Source organism: Desmodus rotundus, chromosome 4 (genome assembly GCF_022682495.2).
Source record: "Desmodus rotundus isolate HL8 chromosome 4, HLdesRot8A.1, whole genome shotgun sequence".
Classification (NCBI taxonomy): domain Eukaryota; kingdom Metazoa; phylum Chordata; class Mammalia; order Chiroptera; family Phyllostomidae; genus Desmodus; species Desmodus rotundus.
The window spans coordinates 62,382,118-62,403,650 of NC_071390.1; positions in this window are offsets into that span (position 1 = coordinate 62,382,118).

Below are 21,533 nucleotides of genomic sequence, written 5' to 3' on the forward strand. Positions count from 1 at the left end.
CTGGGCAGACAATGACCACTGAGTGTTCTGTTCTGCCTTCTGTTTTCTTTCCCATGTTGCCACAGTGATCTCTCTAAGTGTGAGCCTGGGTACAGCTCCTCTGCTTGCCCACACAGGTAGCTCCATCTGTCAAAAGGAGAGACTCCCACCCCTCAGCATCGCAGACAGGGCTATCAGTGCCATGCTAATCATCTTCCCTCCTGCCGAAGATTTGTCTGACTTGGTGTGTCTGCTCCTTTGCTCATGCCGTTCGCTTTGCACAAAATGCTGACCTCTTTCTCTTCTATCCAGTCACTCTTTGTCTTTCAGGAACCGAGCTCAGACACAACTACTCCTGGCCAGCCTCCCCTGGACATAGGAGCTGCTTATCTGTGCACTACCCTGAACTGGACATAGTGCGGCTGCCTTCTCTAATCCATTGTGTTGTCATGAGTCCCTCTCCTCCAGTGGAATTTGACCTCCAGGAGGGGCTGCTGAGCTGTGCCTATAAAACCCTATGAATAAGTGCTGTGGAAGGGAGAAATGAGTGGACAGAGGCAGTTGTTACAACTTTATATGTGGTCCTAGGTCATGGCAATGGCCAAAGAGGGAGGGAGGATCAGTCCTTGACTTCTGAGAGGGTTGCACACATGCCAACAGGGGCCAAGGGAGTTTTCTGAGGTCCCCAGAGGTGTTCTGTCACCAGCAGGTCCATTTTAGGCAACTGTCAGGCCTGGGTGTCTGGTTGGGAGGCTGTGGAGCTGAGTGATGCAGACTGGCTGGGGAGGAAGGATTCAGGCTGCAGTCTTTGGTTCTCCAGGGAAATTCAGGTGAATTGAGAATGGAGAACAGGTGGGCAGAGACATCAAACCCAGACGCCCACACAGCAGTGTGTTTTCCCAGTGGGGAGCTTGCTCAGAGGCTCTGGCTGGCTCTCCAGAGTGTTCTAGCCCCGGTGCTTTGAAGTCCACAGCAAAGGGGGTGTCGTTCAGTTTTCAAGCCACAGTCAGGTTTTAGATATTTTCCCTCTTCATTGTAAAGTGATGCATGTCTATTGTGAAAAACTGTGAAACACAGAAAAGTAAAAAGCAGGAAAAATAGCCACCCATAAGCTCAATATCTAAAAATAATCACTGTTAGCATTTAGTGACTTTCCTTTCTGGCTTTTCCTCTATGAATTTTTTGACATTGTTGATCTCATGCTATGAATATAAATTTGTATGTATTATTTTTATTATTGTTGTTGTTATTAATATTTTTACATATAAACATTTCTATGGCCATAAAAACACTTTGTAAATATGCTTTTAAGAGCTCCATGATATTCTATTTCTGGATGAGCCATAATTTGTTGAATGATTTGAGGCCAGGATTTTAGAAGCATGTCCAGAACACTGCCACCGCCTTCAGGCTGTGAAGAGGGGTTTGTGACAGGACTGGTTTGGCGGGCCTAGGGTCCCAGCAAGGATGACTACAGGCAGGCCATGGGGTCCTGGCAGCCTCTGGCCATACCCTGGTTGAGAGTGAGACCAACCCAAAGAGCTGATATAGAGGAAAAGGCACCATTCTGGGTTGCAGGCAGGTTTACATTCTGTTTGCCACTTACTAGTTGCAGGACTTTAGACAAGTTATCCAAGCCTGCTGGGCTTCAGTTTTCTCATCTGAAAAATGGGACAATAAGCAACTAATTCAAATGATCGTACAAAAAACATAAATTATATAATAGGCGACTTGGAATATATAACATGCAATATTTAAATATATAAACATGATATATATATATATATATATCATGTACTTGGAGTACATGATATATGTAATATGTGATATAAGATGTAGTTTTATGTTATATAACATGGATGCAAAAATGTGGTATAGACTATAGAAAAATATATAGCTTAAGAGAGAGAAATATGAGTTGCAGAACAGTGTCTGCACAGGAAAGAGCAAAGCTCCTTTCCATTTAGCTGAACTAGATGCAGGGACACCGTAAGTTTGAGTGAACACTGTTTACTGAACCAGATTGAATGGAGGAGGCCAGACAGAAAAGTCAAAGTCAGCGAGCCTGGCAGCACCTGACCTCTTCTGGAGATTTCTATGTGGAGTTAACCAAGCTCCAGCAGCCCTGTGAGCAGGAGAGGATGTGATGGTCCTTCCCTGCTTTCTGAGACCCTGACCTCCCACTTCATTTCCCAATGGGCTGTTCCAAAAGACTGAGTTCTGGTTTTCTGTTTTACTGTTGGCTCTTTGAACTGCAAGAAGAGCTTTGTAACAAGTATTAGCTTTGGCCTCAGTGGCAGAGTTGTCCTGGCACATGCTGGAGGGCCTACCTGGAAAATAAATACCATCTGCTGAGGTTCTCAGTAAGTGTCAGGTGTTCAGGGATTCAGCGACAATCACTTGAGAGGTGGGCAAATGGAAAGAACTGGGCTTCCAGAATTTTTAGTGCCCCAGTCTCAGACCTCTGTGGTCAGAGCTAGTGAGGATTGGTCTGAGTTAATTAATCCTTCTTGTAAAATGGGTACTATAGCACCCTGTTGCAAGGTTGTGGTGAGGACTAAATAAGATGCCATTTGTAACTCATCTAGAATAATTCTCTTTCCTCTCAACATCCTTCTCTCTCTCCCAAGAGATAATCCTGTGTCATCATCACTATGTTCACACACAAATACATATGTTGTCACATGTACACATACAGACATGTAGTCAATGCACACACAGTCACACACATGTATGCATTCGGGCAATACACATAAGCACAGACACACATGCACATACATAAACACATACTTGTACACACATGCATATATACACATAACATTCACACTGCAGTCTACCCACATTGATTTATTTACTAACTCCCTAACCATGCCATGCATTTTCACATTTGTGTGCCTTTGAAAGCATTCTTCCATCACTAGGAAACTATCTTCAGTTCTTCACCCAGTAAACTCCTCCTCATCTTGTATGATCCACATCAAATATCACATCTTCTGTGAAGTGTTTCCTTGCTTTCCTAGACAGAGCTGCTAGCTGCTTCTTTATTTCCCTGGAAACTGTGGGCAGGCAGAGGGAATATGTCTTGCTCATCTTCAGAGCCTCAGCCTCTGACATAGAGTTGGGGCTCCTGAAATGGTTGCTGAAGGATGAAAAGGCAGGTGTGAACTTTATTCTGTCAGATTCCTCAGTCTATGATCCCCTTTATGACAATTTATGGGGAAAAGTGCTGTTTTAGAAGCAGCTGAATGGAGGGAAGACAGCTTGCAGGGTGCAGTCTCAGAGGTGGCAACGGGTGGCAGAGAAGCTGGAGAGAGGAAATAAAGACACTTTGCCCAGAATACTCTTTGCCTCGCGCCAAGGGGGTGGGAGTGTGAGTGTGAGAAAGACAGAGAGGGAGAGACAGAGAGAGAAGGAAATATGCTAGGTGTCTCTTTGAGGACACAGGGAGGAGAGAGGAGGACCACTCCCTGTGGGTGGGGGAACCTGGCAGGCAGCAGCGTCAGAGCTGTGAGGACTATACATACAGGCTGAAAAGCTGCAAAGTCAAATCAGAGGTTCTCATAGTTTTCAAACTTGGTTCACATTCATTAAAAATTAGAGGAGGTTCCAGAGAGTTTTAGTTTATGTAGATTATATAAATCAGTATTTACCATATTATAAATTGGAAATAAGAAAATTTATATATATATTTATGAACACATTCAAAATAAAACAATAAACTGTAAACATAACATTTAAAAATAACTGCATTTTCCAGGTTCAACAATTAGAATAAAAAATGAGTGGTATTGTTTTATATTTTTATGACTTTCACTAATGTCTAGCTAGACAGATGACAGCTAAGTCTTCATTTCTGCCTTTGCATTTAATTGAATAGATTCAACAGAATGAAGTTCACATCTGCCTTTTCATAATTTGACAATCATTTCAGGAGCCCCATTCAATCTGCTGTGACATCACGTGTCAGGTTGCCTCTGGAAAAGTCCCACGTATGCTCACACCAAAATGAGAGTGAAGAAACCAATTGCACCTTAGTACTGTTATGAAAATAGTTTGGCTTCCCAGACCCACAGAAAGGGTTCTGGGGACTTGGAGAACTATTGGATGTGATCTTAATATGACAGAGGGGCCTTGACCTTGGCCTGTGGAAAGGCAGACCTGCTGACACCCTCTGGGCAGGGCTGCTATCTGTGGGGTTTGGTGGGGTTTGGTGGGGTTTGGTGAGGTTTTGTAGGTCCTTGCTGTGCATTATGAACTTCTGGACATGCAGATTACGGAAGGTGGTGAGTGTGAGGGGAGGAGGAGGCCCTGGAGTGGGAAGCAGGAGCTGAGCTTGAATCATGAGGTCTAGCTGGGACTGGGTATCCTTGGGTCAGCCACTGCCTCTTTAGCAGACTTCGCTTCTCTTGTCTGAAGTTCAGGGCTTGTAGGTTCCCAAGTTTCCTTTCATTGCGACAGATGCTGGGTCTCTGATCCTGAGTCTTACATTGTCCCCTCTGCTACCCCCTTTGTGGGGGAAGCTTCCTCATGGATGAGACTGACCATCACAGTTCAATTCAGTGGGCACCTTCCAAATCACACCATTCATACACTTTGTGTAGCAACTTGCTTTGTTACTTCTTTCATTACAAAAAAAAAATCATTAAGGTAGAAAGATTAGACAAGCAAGTATGTAAGCAAGCAAGCAAGAAAAAAGGACACAAACACATGTGGCTCTCTGTACTGGAGATAACTACTGCTGACATAAGGTGAATATCCTTCCAGGTTTTTTTCAATGCACATAGTTCACGCTTTATCTCTGCTGGATAATTTTTGCTTAGATACAACTTTACCACATGCTTCTCAGAAACTGAGTACAGTTTGAACTCTTTATTCTGGCCTGTGAGGCTCTCTCTTTCCAGACAAATCTACTTCTCTCTGTGTGTCCCTACTCCCACCTCTCCCTGAGTAAACCACGGGCATCCCCCTCCATGATTTTTAAGCCTCTCCCAGGTTAGCACTCCACCTCTAAATTTGATCTATCTGGCAAGGCTCAGAAATTCTGACTTGCTCATTCCTTACTTTGCTTCCTTAATGACTCCAAAGTATTCTTGGAAATTCTGTCCCAATGTCACTTCTGAAGTCTCACCTTACTTATTTATGCTCGGGCTGTTTGCCTCTCTCCCTCCTCTGAGCTCCCACAGCTGTCACACACACATTAATGGGCACTTTGCTTATTGAATTGTGATTGCCTGCATGCCTCATGTTACCACCTGGATCTGGAGCTGCCCACAGTGTTGCACACTATTTGCTGACTGGGCTGGAGCCTCTCTGTCTGGCAGGTCTGATGCCGTCTCAGACTGTGTCACCCAGAAGTATGTACGTTGTTGGTTACTTGGTTGTTCCACTGGACTGTGAGCCCTCTGCAGATGGGGTCTGCACAGGACTGGTCTACTCTCACCTGTAGGGTTGGGAAGGGCTCCTCTTGGCAGGCCTCAGGTTGGCTTTAGCCTGTGATACCTAAGGCAGGCGGAATTCCAGACCACAAGATGTCAGTGTTGTCTCAGCTACTGAGGAATAGTCAGGGCCATGGCTTCCACACCTTGCCTGGTGCTGATGGAGCTGGGCGTTCAGAGAATCTGACAGGATTAGATAACAGTTTCTCCCAACAGTTTCTTATATCAGGCTGATCTAGAGAAAAGTGAACTGTAGAATAAAGGTAGAACTCCATCTAGGGAAAAGCACTAGACAGGAACAAACTAGTGAGTAGTCTCAGACCACATCTGACATGGGAGGTGGGTTAGCAAAGTTGAAACAGATATAGGAAGGCCACATATTATCCTGCCATGTGTACAGCTGAGAGTGGTGTGGGGTCAGAAAGGGTCATTCAGTGAGCTGGCAAAACCAGATTTAAACAAAACTTGAGTGTATATGTATAATCTTTTCCCATCTGCAAATCCATTACCAGCAATGTAGGAACCCACTGAATTCATTGCTGGTCATGGATCTTCTGAAGATACAGAAGAAGATCCTGACTTTTAGAAGGCAACTGTCTTTTAGAAGGAACTCAGGAGGCTGCTGTCCTCAGTCCTGACTCCCAGTTGTGGATCCAGTCAACTCAGGTAGGCTGCCCAGAGCAGCCTTCCTACTGGTAGAGGATTATGGAGTTTCTGAGGTTTTACCTTAGCATGAAATATGGGAAGAGTGCTGGGCAAGAAATCAGGAGGGCTGGATCTGCCCTGAAGGCCTGAAAATTGAGGTGAAATACAGGCTTTCCAAGTCTCAGATTTCCTAATCTCCTTATACCATCCCCCTTCATTCTTCAGCACTGCCCCACCTGTCTCCTCTCCCCCTATCCCATGGGATGCTTGTTTTACAAGGGCCTGACTTCTGCACAAGACCCCCATTTATTTCCATGGTGAATGATTAGAAAGCTGCCTTCACATTGTTTCTTCTCCCAAGGCCTCGGAATACATATTTTAGTGGGCAAAACCAGTGTCGTGTTCTGATTAATGGTCTACTCTTCATTAAATAGCAGGTAAAGTTAGGATTCTTCCAAAGCTACTTCAAAAGCTATTTTTCTTTGAATGAGAAAGTAATTTCCAGTAACTCTATTAGTTTTCCTTGAATTTGTCGTCATGCAACAATTTTGCTGGACTAGATGCTTCTCATGGGCGCTTTCAATTCTACTCTGTGTCTTAATGGGAAATTCTTCAGAAAGCCTAGCACCTCAAGGTCTTACAAATCTTATGATTTTGTGCAGAAACTGTGGAAAATATTTCTTCATAATAAATCCAATTTGATTGTGTTTTTAATATCCTTTCAAGGTATCACAGACTACTTATTGATTTTTAAAATTAAAATAAAGAAGAAAAAGAAACCCAATCATTAAAAAACAACAGTTATTTGTATTTCAACAGATGTTAGGATCTGGGATTAACTGAAGCAAATGTCTCATTTTAAAAAATATTGAAAAACTATTTCAATGCAAAATCAATAAAATCCATGACATGAAAAGATGAATAATAATCACAAACAGCCCTTTACTCCTGAGTTATTATTATACAAAAGCATTGAAAGCATTCCAAATTTTACTTGCTTGTGAGTTTAAGGTTGGGTTTGGGAATGGGTAGGGCAGGGGTGGCAGAGGAGGATGCCACATTTATTGAATAACTTCTGTGCCAGGTACTCTGTTAGGCACTTAAGATTCCCAATTGCTTATGATAAGTTTGGAATGGGAATATATGGCCTCATCTCCATTGATGCTGCAGTAACTCCTATCCACTTAGTTATATTCCCAGTGTCCCAGGTCTCATCTGTGCAGTTCCAGCAGACTTGGGGAACAGAGGAGCCCAAGAGGCTTATATAAGACTGGAATAAGACCCATGGTATCATAATAGCACTCATGTGTTAATTACTCTTCTACAAACTCTAGCTACATTAATCCATTCCATCTTTCTTTCTCTATTTCTTCTTTCTCTCTTTATTTTTTATTGTTATTGTATTACAGTTGTCCCAATTTATCCCCCTTTGTCTTCCTCTGCCCAGCTCCCCTACCCCACCACAATCAATTCCCATACCATTGCTGTGTCCATGGGTCATTCATACATGTTCTTTGTTTTTCTTCAAAGATTTTATTTATTTATTTTCAGAGAGAGGGGAAAGGAAGGAAAAAGAGAAGGAGAGAAACATCAATGTGTAGTTGCCTCTCACATGCCCCCTGCTGGGGACCTGGCCCATGACCCAGGCATGTGCCCTGACTGGGAATTGAACCAGTGACCCTTGTGTTCACAGGCTGGCACTTAGTCCACTGAGCCACAGCAGGCAGGGCCATACATGTTCTTTATCCATTCGATTCTTAGGAGGACTCAAGTATACTATTATTATTTCTGTTCCACAGAGGGGAAAACTGTGACTCAAAGGTTAAGTTGTTTAAGGTCACACAGTTAGTAAGCAGCAGAGCATTACTAGCTGTGTGACCTGGGAAGGATGGCTCCACAGGCCGTGCACTCCACCTCTCTGCTCTTCTGAGTAGCATGAGCAGACTGCCTTTGTGGAAGAAAAGTCCCCAGGGCAGCCACCATTTGGAGCATGCACTTGGACTCTGAGGAGTGCAGAGTTTCCAGAAGCATTTCTGTGCCTGACATGTCCCTACTGGCCCAAGAAGAGCTGGGTTACTCCATTCACATGTGAAGGGCACTCATGTGAGTCTAAATCTTTGCACGTTTGGTGGGCCTACCCTTTTCCATCATTTTGTCTTTTTTTTTCCCCCCCTGAGAAAAAGCTATGTATTTCAGGGAAGTGTGTGTGTGTGTGTTGGGGTGTGTCAGGAAAGGCTTCCTAAGGAACTAATGTTTGAGTTTAGCCTACAGGGATTAGTGGGTGATAATTTGGAGGAAAATGAATTTGGGGATGAGGGCATGGGGTGTAGATGGTGGGACTGAAAAAGGCAGGTTGCAAAAGAAGGAACTACTGTGGAACTATGAGAACATTGAATATTGTATTATTAATTTAGTGTCAAAGCCTATTCCCCCAAACCCCAAAATATATAGTGAACACATGTCAAACACCACTTTAATACATTAAATAGGAGCCAGCAGAAGGGTGAAGCTGGTACAGAGGCCCATATGAGAACCTAAAGCATATTGTCAATGAAAGAAGAAAGGCCAAAATAAGACTGCTATATAACAAACTTGTTAATGTTCCACACAACGATAAAATTAACCTTTGGTTATTTTTTCTATGGGAAAAATTCATTTAGGTCTCTTCCAAATTAAAATAATTTGCAATTTATCAATATTCTAAAGTTAACAGCTACTTTACAGAGTCTGAATCTTAACCAATAGAAAATAGTGAGTCAAACAAAATTACTGTTCCTTAGAACATCAGGGGATCCTTAGGTGGTCTTGCCAGGCAATGTACTACAGAGAAAGGCATGAGAAATTTTTGTGCCCTATTTCCTAGCTTGGCTCTGCATCTGTTTTTCTAAGTATCAGAAGGCAGAAACTGGGGAGAGGTGGGATGAGGTAATGAGGTAGGCAGGGCTGAGTGTTTTGCCTGCCATGGTAGGGAGTGACAGCTGCATCCCAGTGCATGTCACTGGTTTTAATCAAGGAAGTGATGTGCTTCATCCCTCCTTCCATACATTTTACTCAATAAACTTATGAAATGTGCCAAGAGTTGGGAGTAGTGGGTTGAACAAAACAAGATAGGCATGCTCTAGTGGCTTGCATCTAGAAGAGGGAGAAATACAAAGGTGAGACAGCAGAAAAAGGGGCATCTGCTGAAAGCATCTGGGGATGTGGATTTCAGCCCGAAGAAGTGACAAGGACAAGGATTAGAATGAACTGAGTGGGTCCCACAAATGGAAGATGACACATTTGTCTGGAGTATAGGGGCTGAGAAGTGAGTGGAATGAGCATCAAGAGGAGCAGTGGGGGTGGGGTTGGTGGTAGACAGGGTCCCAAGATCTGAATTCTTTTCTGAGTGTGTTTGATGGTATTTGAATTGGGAAATGACAAGATATAATTCCTGTTTTTCAATTTACCATTTAGTGCTGTGTGGAGTGTGGATTATGGAATCCAGCAAGAGGAGTAAGGGGGTCTATTATGGGTAGGCCTTGAGGAAGACCATTGCATTGGTTCCTACAGGAGATGATAAGCCTGTACCACAGTGTTAGTTTGACCAGGTTCTTAGTTAAATTTTACCTTGGCTGGTGAGGGGTTGAGGCCTGGAAAGGAGTGAGGCTGGAGTTAAGGAAATTCTTAGCTGCTTTGGGTAAAACTGATGAGTCTCTGGACTGGGTGATAAGTGTGGGAGAAAGGAATGGTTTGGAAAGATGTTTGGGTCTTGAAGAAAATAAATCACAAGCTGCTCTTAAGGGGACATAGGTTATCATGGGTGGGAGGGTCTAATTTCTAAATGCAGAGCTCAGCCAGAGGTGGGTCTAGGCTCATTCAACCCAGTTCTCCCTGTCCTGCCCAGTGTGTATGCCCCTCCCTGTGGAGAGGAAGGGGAGGGGATGAGGGCAGGCTGGGTTAGCTCCTTTAAGAGGACATGCTTTCTGCTGTTCCTAACCTCCCCTGGGATCATGGTGGACCACACAGAGGTTAATCCACGTTTTGATGAGAACTTCTCCCCTTGTAATGATCTTGTAGGTGCTTCCTATGGTGGTGGTGGCTGAATATGTTGGATAACCTATGAGTGTATCAAAGGGAGGAAAAAAAGCCCCAACATTTTCTAATCCATTCTTGCTTAGAGCCAGGCTTGTTTAGGAACCCACAACCAATAAATAGTGGGTCAGGCATTTTCATCCAAGTATCTCTCTCAAGCCCATACTTCTCCCCTGACCCAGAGGCTGGGTACTAAGCCCTCAGGGCGAGCTGCTTTCTGTTCTGTTCTGCAGTAAATTGTCAATGCTGGAGCTATAGGTCTGGGTTGGAGGACAAAGCCCCAGGGACTCATTCAGTCAGTTACCCTGTAACTCCTCTTTGAACTTCCGTTGATTAGAGTTTTCAAATGCTAGTCTTAAATTGGGAAATGCTATTTCTCCATTCCAGAGCAAGACTAGCAAGCAATGGTGACCTTAGTGATTCTGTATTTATGCAGGAGTAAAAAAGCCAGGACTTGGGGAACACATGAGACTGAAACATAGTCTCATTAGTTTTAATATGTAACAAGGAAAATGATTGTATTTCTAAGTTCTAGTCTCTCTGGGTAATTAATTTCAGTGTTATATCCTCCAAGATCAAAGGGTGACTCTTTGGATTTGGGTTGCAAATGAGTTACTATACTCGAAAGCTAACTAATTGCTGCTTGGTCTGTTGTAAAACGGGGCAAGTGTGCTGGGCACCTGGCCTTGGAAGGATGACACAGCTAATCCAACAGGGCAGGAGGTGCATCTTTAAAAGAAATTGATGGGGAGAAGGAGGGTTTGAGAATGTGACACAAGACATCCTCCTGGAATGCAGAAAACTCCTAAGGAGTCCTAAGATAGGAGATTTTCAGGAAGATTCAGCTTGGAAGCTGTTTTTTATATCAAAGGTAGGACCATCAGTAATCCTAATCCTCTACCCCATGTAGCAGCCAAGAGGAGAAGGTGTTCTGTCGCCGATATTTGCAGAGAGATTTGGAAGTGTTGTTCCTGAATTCGCAGTAATTGCATACATCTGTCACGGACAAATGGAAAATGGAAATAGCTCAAGAAATAGATTAACACTTGCTGAAGTTAGTGCTTGCAAAGCTAAACTTGAAGCAGTTTTAAACACAGTTTGAAGACTCTCCACAATGAATGTATCGACCCTGAAAGACTAGTGAGACCAATTCATATAGATAAGCCTAACATGCATGTGTGTGTCTATGTGTGTGCATGGGGAGAGGGATATTCTTGTGGTACAGGCCATGTCAGGTATGTTGTAAATCTAGGCATTGTGATGTTCTTTGACTGGTAAGGAATCTGATGTCCAGAGAAGTTGGCTCACTTGTCCCCATTACAAAGGACTGAATTTGTGTTCCTGGAGTCCAAATCACCCTGGAGGTTCATGGGTGGGGGGTGGGGCAGAGGCAGACAAAATAACTAAATAAAGAAGGTTGAGAGCATGATGACTGCAGGCACACTGCTCAGCCTCTCCTGGCATACTTTTATTTATACTACTATGTATGTCAGCAAATATCAGCCTTTCTCAAACTGTGTCTTTAGTTTATTACTATAGTACTACTATTCTATGAAATGTTAGGAAGTGTTCTACAAAAGGGCTTCTGTGTTCAAACAAATTTGGGTTAAACTGATCCTTTAACTGGAGGACTTTTCCAACCTGACTCTTATGGGTAGTGAAGAGGAGATAGAGTATGTTCTGTTTCCTAAATTTATTAATTCTTGGTACCCTTCCCACCCGCTTTTGGATGGTCTGTTTCTATAGCCATATCCATGTGTCAGTCTGCTTCATTTAGTAAATTGTATATGGGTTCATTCTATGGAAAGACTTTAGGTTTTAAAAATATTTTTTTTCTTGAAAATATTCTGCAGTATAAGAGCTTCAACACATTTTACAGTTCTGAATGTTGTTGGGGTATGTCTGGAGTGGACGAAGAAAGGTCAGGGAAAACAGCCTTAGACCCTGAGGGTCAGCAGATTTTGGCAACATTGGAGAAGGCTGTGTGACCTGGGGAAAGAATGGGTTATGGGGAGAAAATGATGAGGGATAGCTATTCACACAGGGGTACAAAAAAGCAAACTAGGAGATGTAAGATGCCTGCAGCAAAGCAGGGAAAATGGGGAGGATAAACAAGATGAGAACAGGCCATCCTGAGTGCCCCTTCAAAGGGAGGATTTCTGAACAGCTTCTCACTGCTGGGCTCCACGTGGGCTGCTACCCAGCAAGGATGCAGTGGAATAAGATGGGGGTTGCAGCCCTGTAGATTTACATGCAAATCCTGCTCACTGATTCCTGGTTTGTGACTTTGAGTAAATTTCTTCAACTCTCATCTCTTGACTGCTCACAACCATGGAGAAATCTTTAATGAGATGAGGCCTATAAGCACAGAGCCTTCCCCCGACTGCAGAGAAACCCAGGGCATGGTCCTCATGCTTTTACTCTCCTTTGCAGGGGTTCAGAGTCCCTTCATCTCTGAGGACATCAGTTCCACCCACCTGGCCTCATCTCTTCCTCTAAGTCTCTTCCTTTCTGTATTTTGGACTTGGGGCTCTTCATACCTTGAGGAATCTGGATAACTGACTTCCTGATAACTGGGGGCTCTGCTGCTCTGAGAATGAATTTCTCCCAGCTTGGACATGAAATCTAAAATTAGGAGCTGGGTGAGAGAGTAGCTCCCTACACCATATCCCTTTGTCTCCTGGCGGCTCTCAGATTAAAGGAGGGGAGTACACAATTCCTCTGGGACCTATGGCTGCTTGTCCTGGTTTATCTGTTTCTCTTTGCAGCATTATATTTTGTCAAACAGATTTAAAGAGAAATTTTAAGTCCAATATGATAGACCTATTGGCAGTGTGACATGGAGAAATTTTTAAATTTTTTTGTTATTAAAAAATTTAATAACACTCAACTCTATTTGTTATATATTCTCTTTAAAAATGTGAATCAAAAGTTCCATTGCATACTTTTTTCTGCCATTATTTTTACATAATGATCTCTGTTTATTACATCTGAGAGAAAGAATGCTGAAAGGTCTGAAATGGCTGCTGTCAGCTTCAGAATTTCAGACAGATGACTTCAATCTCTCTGAAGGAACAATGGATTATTTAGAACAGTTGCTAAGACGCTAACTTGGGAGAACATTGTGCTTTTAAAAATGTTGAATGAGTAAATTTTGAAGATTTATTATATTCCCACTGATTTATAACTGCAATATATGTTCATTGTAGGAACTAGAAATGTAGAAAAGAGAAATACCATCAAAATTAAAATTATGGCATATTCTCTTATTTTCTAAGTCTCTTTCTTTCATAAACCAATATGTGTGATCACAATGAATACATGGGTTGACATTATTTATTTAACATTATAGTATGAAGAATTTCTTATGCCATGAAATAATTTTCCATATATGTTTTTAATAGCTACTGCATCATATAGATGTACCACAGATGATTTAACTTGTCCTTTATTGCTGGATATTCAATATTGTTGGATATTTAAGTTGCTGCTAATTAATTTGAATGAATAAATATCACTGTGATGAACATCATTGTGCAAATATCTCTGTGCACATCTCTAATTATTTCCTTAGAATTATTTCCTAAAAAAGCATGAGCTGATTAAAGGATCTGGATCTGTGGTTGCAAATGGCGCCTCCTGAACTGCAGCACCAATTTACACTCCCATCAGAACTTGATGGCCTTTCTGCTGCACTTCGCTAATCTGGGTACAAAACAACACAAAGCAATGCAAAAACAAACAACACTGCCAATTTGCTGTGTAAACCTTGCCATCTCACTATTGTGTTTGTTTCATTTCTTTGATTTCACACAAAATTGACTATTTTATCTAGTGTTTATTTTCCATTGATTTTCTTTTTTATAAATTGGCTATTCATACCCTTTGCCCATTTGTCTATGACAGCCTTTCCTAAGCAGTAGGAGCTCTCTCTCCATTACATATGAAATGCACAGTGTGGGACAAAAGTAGATTTACTGTTGTTCATACAGAAAATAATACAATAATTAAGAAATAATATTAAAGAATAAACTGCATAGTCACAACTGTAAACCTAATTTTGCCCCATCCTGTATTAACCCAAGACCTGGTTTTATCAGTAGTCTTGTAATTTTGTTTATTATATTTTCAGATGTTCAGAAGTTTTAAAATCTTTTGTAGGAAAGTTACACAGACTTTTCATCTATTGTTACCTCATTTGCTTGTAGGATGATGGGAACTTCCTTATTCTAAGATCAACTAGCTAATCACTTCTATTTTCTTCAAATGTGTAGTTTCTTAGATATAGCTTGTTAATTGTTTGGAGTTTATATTAGTGTGTAGTATGAGATAGGGATCTAATTTATTATTATTATTTTTTAAAATATTATTTATTTATTTTTAGAGAGAGGGGAAGGGAGGGAGAAAGAAAGGGAGACAAATATCTATTGGTTGCCCCTTGCATTTCCCCAACCTGGGACCTGGCCTGCAACCCAGGCATGTCCCCTGGGAATCAAACCAGTGACCTTTTGGCTCACAGACTCGTACTCAATCCCCTAAGCCACACCAGCTAGGGCTAATTTAGTATTTTTAAATGTTTAAACAATTGATTCAGTATTAATTATTAAATAAAATTCCTAGTTTGCAATGGTTCTAAATGCTTCTCTTATCATATCAGCACTACATATTCTGCGTTTGTCAATTTGTTTCTCCTCATTATTTTAATTCTTCCTTAGTGTCACATTTATGTGGTTGAAAATATATAGTACAGTTCTTTAAAAATCAGATATTTTAGGCTTCCGGCCAAGATGGAGTCACAGGTAAACACACTGCACCTCCTCGCACAACCAAAAGAAGGACAACAACAATTTAAAAACAAAATGCAATCAGAAATGATAGAAAATCGAACTGTATGGAAGTCTGACAACCAAGGCGATAAAGAAGAAACATTCATCCAGACTGGTAGGAGGGGTGAGACAGGCAGCCAGGGCTGAGAGGACTCGCAGCAAGGAGGGGGCTGGCGGACCGAGAGAGGTGGCAGATTGCGCAACGGGGCAGGTCAGGCTGCAGCTAGCAGACCCTGAGGCCCCACATTTGCGCATAGATAAACCTGGAGGAATGGTGGGGGAGCAAAGAAGACCACGCAGCCCAGGGCTCCAGCATGGGGAAATAAAGCCTCAAACCTCTGATTGAAAACACCTGTGGAGATTGGGGCATCAGCAGGAGAAACTCCCAGCCTCACAGGAGAGGTCATTGGAGAGACCCACAGGGGCCTAGAGCGTGCACAAGCCCACCCACTCGGGAATTAGGACCAGAGGGGCCCAATTTGTTTGTGGGTAGTGCAGGGAGTGACTGGAATCCAGCAGAAAGTAGAGTAAGCACTATTGCTCCCTTTCAGCCCCTCCCCCACGTACAGCATCTGGGCGCAGCAACGAGCATTACCCCATCCTGGTGAGCACCTAAGGCTCCGCCCCTTTACATAACAGGCTCACCAAGACAAAAAAAAATGGGGAGAGGCCGAGAGGGAGCAATGGCACCCGCTCCACTCTCTGCCAGATTTCAGTCACTTCCTCCACTACCCACAGTCAAATTGGGCCCCTCTGGTGCTGCTTCCCGAGTGGGTGGGCTTGTGCATGCTCTAGTCCCCTGTGGGTCTCTCCAATGACCTCTCCTGTGAGGCAGGGAGTTTCTCCTCCTGCCGCCTGAGTCTCCACAGCTGTTTTCAATCAGAGGTTTGAGGCTTTATTTCCCCACGCTGGAGCCTTGGGTTACACAATCTGCTTTGCTCCCCCGCTGTTTGTCCTGGTTTATCTGTGCATGAAAGTGGGGCCGTGGGGTGCTACCCACCACAGTGCCTGCCCCGTTCTCTGCCACTCTGAGTCCTCCCCTCTCGGTTTATCTGTGCACGAATGTAGGGCTGCAGGGTCTGCTAGTGGTCAGACTGCCTGCCCTGTTCGTCCCACACTCCGCCAGTCTCAGTCCTGCCACGGCAACACGAGTCCTCTCCGCCAATAGTGATGCAAAGGAAACTGGGACTCAAATCAACAGTGTGAACCAGAAGGAAGAAAGACACATCCAACCAGAAAAGAATGAAGAAACAAGAATTTGGAAAAATGAGGAGAGGCTTAGAAACCTCCGAGACATCTTTAAACGTTCCAACATCTGAATTATAGGGGTGCAAGAAAGAGAAGAGGAAGAACAAAAAATTGAAAACTTATTTGAACAAATAATGAAGGAGAAATTCCCTAATCTGGCAAAGGAAATAGACTTCCGGGAAGTCCAGGAAGCTCAGAGAGTCCCAAAGAAGCTGGACCCAAGGAGGAACACACCAAGGCACATCATAATTACATTACCTAAGATTAAGCAGAAGGAGAGAATCTTAGAAGCAGCAAGAGAAAAGGTTACAAAGGAGTTCCCACAAGACTATCAGCTGATTTCTCAAAAGAAACCTTGCACACAAGAAGGGGCTGCAAAGAAGTATTCCAAGTCATGAAAGGCAAGGACCTATACCCAAGATGACTGTATCCAGCAAAGCTATCATTTAGAGTGGAAGGGCAGATAAAGTGCTTCTCAGATAAGGTCAAGTTAAAGGAGTTCATCATCACCAAGCCCTTATTATATGAAATATTAAAGGGACTTATCAAAGAAAAAGAAGATAAAAAATATGAACAGGAAGATCGGGGGAAGATGGCGGCGAGATACATGGGAGCGGAGTCTACTTCCCCTCAACACCAGTGAAACACCTAGCTGATCTGAGGAGCAGAGCGAACAACCAACAATATTCCAGCATATATGAATATCGGAGACCAAAGATAGAGGACATTGAAAGATCTGAAGGTAAGATGAATTCTTAAGGACAATAAGGTCCCTGGGACCTGCGCGGGGACCAGGGTGGCTGAAGCCCCGGGCAGGGCGTAGGATCTGCTGCAGGATTCTTGGGAGAGAGCCAGGCTGGGCTGTGTGAGCAGCCAGGTGCTTGTTTGGACCAGGGGGGCTTGAATAGAAGAGTTTCTCAAAAAGAAAGAGAAAATAGAGGCACTCAGTGACTAGAGAACTCTCCCCAGCAGCCATGGCCTCTGGCACCCCTCACCCCTCAGCCCTGGACTGTGAACGCTGGATAAGCAGCCCCGGCCCTCACCTGAAGCTCCATTTCATGCACCCAGATTAGCAGACTGGAGGCGGACAACGGAAACCCTGGGTGGTCACCCACACCTGAAACCCCCTCTGGGCGCCCACACCTGAAACCCCAGCGGGGTGCCCACACCTGAAACCTTGGGTGGGTGCACACCTGGAGCAGAGGCTAGCTGCCCCACGCACAGGCCCAAGTGGCAGACTCGGGGGCCGCAGGCAACCCAGGCCCAAAGCAGCAGATCGGTTGATAACGGACTGGTTGCCTGCAGGAGACCACACCTAAAAGCCTGGGTTCTGAACAACTCCTACCTAGCCCCTGCACACAGAACCCTGCAGGGCCTACTGGCTCTCTAGGAGGGAGGCAGAACACCCAGCAGAGGGGAGCTACAGAGCTAGGGGAGACTGCATTCCCTGGAAAGACTCGACCCAGTAGGGGGCTGAATTACCCTACCAGCACCCAGAGCCCCTAGCATCTAAGACAGCAAAGAGTAAGAAGGGGGAGTGTGAGTTGCCTCTAATTGGTGCAACTCAAGGAAAGCACAACTGGTGAACTGAAGGCCTAGTGGGGAGCAGAAGAACCCTGAGGAACTGGACTGGAGGCTGAACAACAGCGAAGAGTGTGGCTCAGGAAGGGAGAAAAGTGAAAGCAATCCTTCCAAACACCCCCTCCCGCTACACAGACAGGAAGACCAGCAGAACTAACCTGACCGGTTTAAAGCCAGCAGAGAACTTTTTTTTTTTTTTCTTTCCTCCTTTCCCCCTGAATTCCTTCTTCCTTTCTGTCCTTCTTTCTTTTTTTATTCCTTCTTCCTTCCATCCTTTACCTTTTTTATTCCTTCTTCCTGCGTTCTTTTATTTATTCTTTTGTCTTAATTTTTGTTAAAATTCCTTCTTATCTTGCCTCCGATTTTTCTTTTTTCCTTCCTCCTTCCTTCTTCCTTTCCTTTTCTATTCCCTTTTTCCCTCCTTCCCTTCTCCTTTTCTTTCCCCCCATTTCTCTTTTTGCCACAGGCGAGACAATAAAACCTGGAGTGCTGGAAAGACCAGAGTTAGACCGTGTTAGACCCATAAACGTCAGTTCAAGACCAGTGAGCACAGGAGATTAAGGAGACAGCACCACTGAATCCCACTGGCATTCTACCATAGAAGTTCATACCATAAACCCAGGGAGTCAGAATAGAGCAATTTAAGAAGCAGAGGCTAACAAGAAGACTCTCACTAACAATGGGAAGACAAAGAAACAATCTCCAAATGAAAGGAAAGGAGGAAGCCTCAGAAAGAATGCTAACTGAAAAAGAGGCAAGTCAACGATCAGATACTGAGATGAAAGCAGTGGTTATCAGGAAGCTCACTGAGCTAACAGAGAACTACCAGAAATTACAGGGAAATTACAATGAACTCACTGCAAACTATAGCATCATGAAAAAGGCAATAGAAACTATCAACAACGGCCAAGAGGAAATGAAGAATACAATTTCTGAATTGAAAAACACAGTAGAAGGAATGAAGAGCAGACTTGACGAAGCAGAGGATCGGATCAGCGAGCTAGAGGACAAAGTAGAAAAAAACACCCAGAAAGAGCAAGAAAGGGAAAAGAGACTCAGAAAAAATGAAGAGGGATAAAGGGAAATGCAGGACAACAAGAAACGTAACAATATCCGTATAATAGGAATACCAGAAGGAGAAGAAGAGCAAGGGATAGAAAACCTGTTTGAAAAAGTAATGATGGAAAATTTCCCTAATCTGAGGAGAGAAAAAGTCACCCAAATCCAGGAAACACAGAGAGTACCAAGCAAGAGGAACCCAAACAGGCCCACTGCAGGACACATCATAATTAAAATGGCAAAATTCCAAGACAAAGAGAGGATCTTAAAGGCAACAAGGGAGAAACAGGAAGTAACATACAAGGGAACCCCAATAAGGTTAGCAACTGACTTCTCAATGGAAACGCTCCAAGTCAGAAGAGAATGGCAAAAAATGTTCCAAGTAATGAGAACCAGAGGCCTGCAACCAAGACTACTTTACTCAGCGAGGCTCTCAATCAAGATAGAAAGCCAAATAAAGAGTTTCCCAGAAAGAAGAAGTCTAAAAGAATACAAATCCACCAAAAAAGCTCCGCGAAAGATGCTAAAAGGACTGCTTTAATGAAAGGAAGGAAAAGAGAAAGAGAGAGGAACACAGGTAGGAAAAATGGCAATGAATAACTACCTATGGATAATAACCTTAAATGTAAATGGATTAAAAGCTCCAATCAAAAGACATAGAATAGCTGAATGGATAAGAAAACATGAACCATGCATATGCTGCCTACAAGAGAACCATCTCAGGACAAAAGACTTAACAGATTGAAAGTGAAGGGATGGAAACAAATTTTCCAAGCAAACGGACAGGAAAAAAAAAAGCAGGGGTAGCAATACTCATATAAGACAAAATAGACATCACAGGAAAGGCCATAAACAGAGAACCAGAAGGTCACTTCATAATACTCAAAGGAAGAATTGACCAAGAGACATCAACTTGTAAATATATATGCACCCAACATAGGAGCACACAAATACATAAAGAAAATCTTGGAGGACTTCAAGAAAGATATTGACAGCAACATATTATACTAGGGGACTTTAACACCCCATTGTCAAAAATGGACAGGTCTTCCAAACAAAATATCAACAAGGATATTGTGTCACTTAAAAATACCCTAGAGGAAATGGACTTAACTGATGTATATAGAGCTCTTCATCCCAAAGAAGCAAAATACACATTCATTTCAAGTGTCCATGGAACTTTTTCAAAGATAGACCACATGATAGGACACAAAGCAAGCCTCAACAAATTCAAGAAAATTGAAATCATAGCAAGCATTTTCTCTGACCACAAGGGATGGAAACTAGAAACCAGCCCTAAAGGAAAAAACCCACAACATTCAAAATAATGGAGACTGAATAGCATGCTATTAAACAATGAATGGGTCAAGAACGAGATTAGGGAAGAAATCAGAAACTTTCTGGAAACCAAAGAAAATGAACTCACAACCACCCAAAACCTATGGGACACAGCAAAGGCAGTCCTGAGAGGGAAGTTCATAGCAATACAGGCCTACCTTAAAAAGATAGAAACATTTCAAACAAACAACCTAACCCTATGCCTACAGGAACTAGAGGAACAACAACAAAGACAGCCCAGAGCAAGCAGAAGGAAGGAAATAACCAAGATCAGAACAGAATTCAGTGACATAGAGACTAAAACAATATTCTAAGGATCAATGAATCCAACAGCTGGTTCTTTGAAAAGATAAATAAAATCAACAAGTCTTTAAGTAGGCTCATCAAGAAAAAAAGAGAGAGAGGAACCAAATAAACACAATTAGAAATGAAAGAGGAGAGATTACAACTGATACCACAGAAATACAAAGGACTGTAAGAAATTACTACGAAGAACTGTATGCCAAGAAATTTGAAAACCTAGGTGAAATGGACACATTTATAGAAAAATATAATCTTCCAAAACTTAATGAAGAAGCAGAAAACCTGAACAGACCAATAACAGCAGACGGAATTGAAGCAGTCATCAAAAAACTTCCAACACACTAAAGCGCTGGACCAGATGGTTTCACAGGAGAATTCTGCAAAGCATTTAAGGAAGAGCTAACCCCTATCCTTCACAGACTATTTGAAAAAATCCAAACTGATGGAACACTCCCAAACTCTTTTTCTGAAGCCAGCATCATCCTAATCCCAAAACCAGATAAAGACACAACGAAGAAAGAAAACTTCAGGCCAATATCTCTGATGAACATAGACGCTAAAATTCTCAACAAAATATTGGCAAACTGCATCCAGCAATACATTAAAAAGATCATACACCATGACCAAATGGGATTCATCCCAGGGATGCAAGGATGGTAGAATATTCACAAATCAGTAAACATAATACATCACATCAACAACAGCAAAGACAAAAAACACATGATCGTATTAATAGATGCGGAAAAAGCATTTGATAAGATACAGCACCCATTTCTGATAAAAACACTGACCAAAGTGGGAATAAAGGGAGCATTCCTCAACATAATAAAGGCCAAATATGAGAGACCTACAGCCAACATCATACTCAATGGACAAAAAATTAGAGCTTTCCCATTAAGATCAGGAACAAGACAAGGATGCCCTCTCTCACCACTCCTATTCAACATAGTATTGGAAGTCCTAGCCACAGCAATCAGACAAGAAAAAGAAATAAAAGGCATGTAAATAGGAAAGGAAGAAATGAAACTGTCACTGTTTGCAGATGACA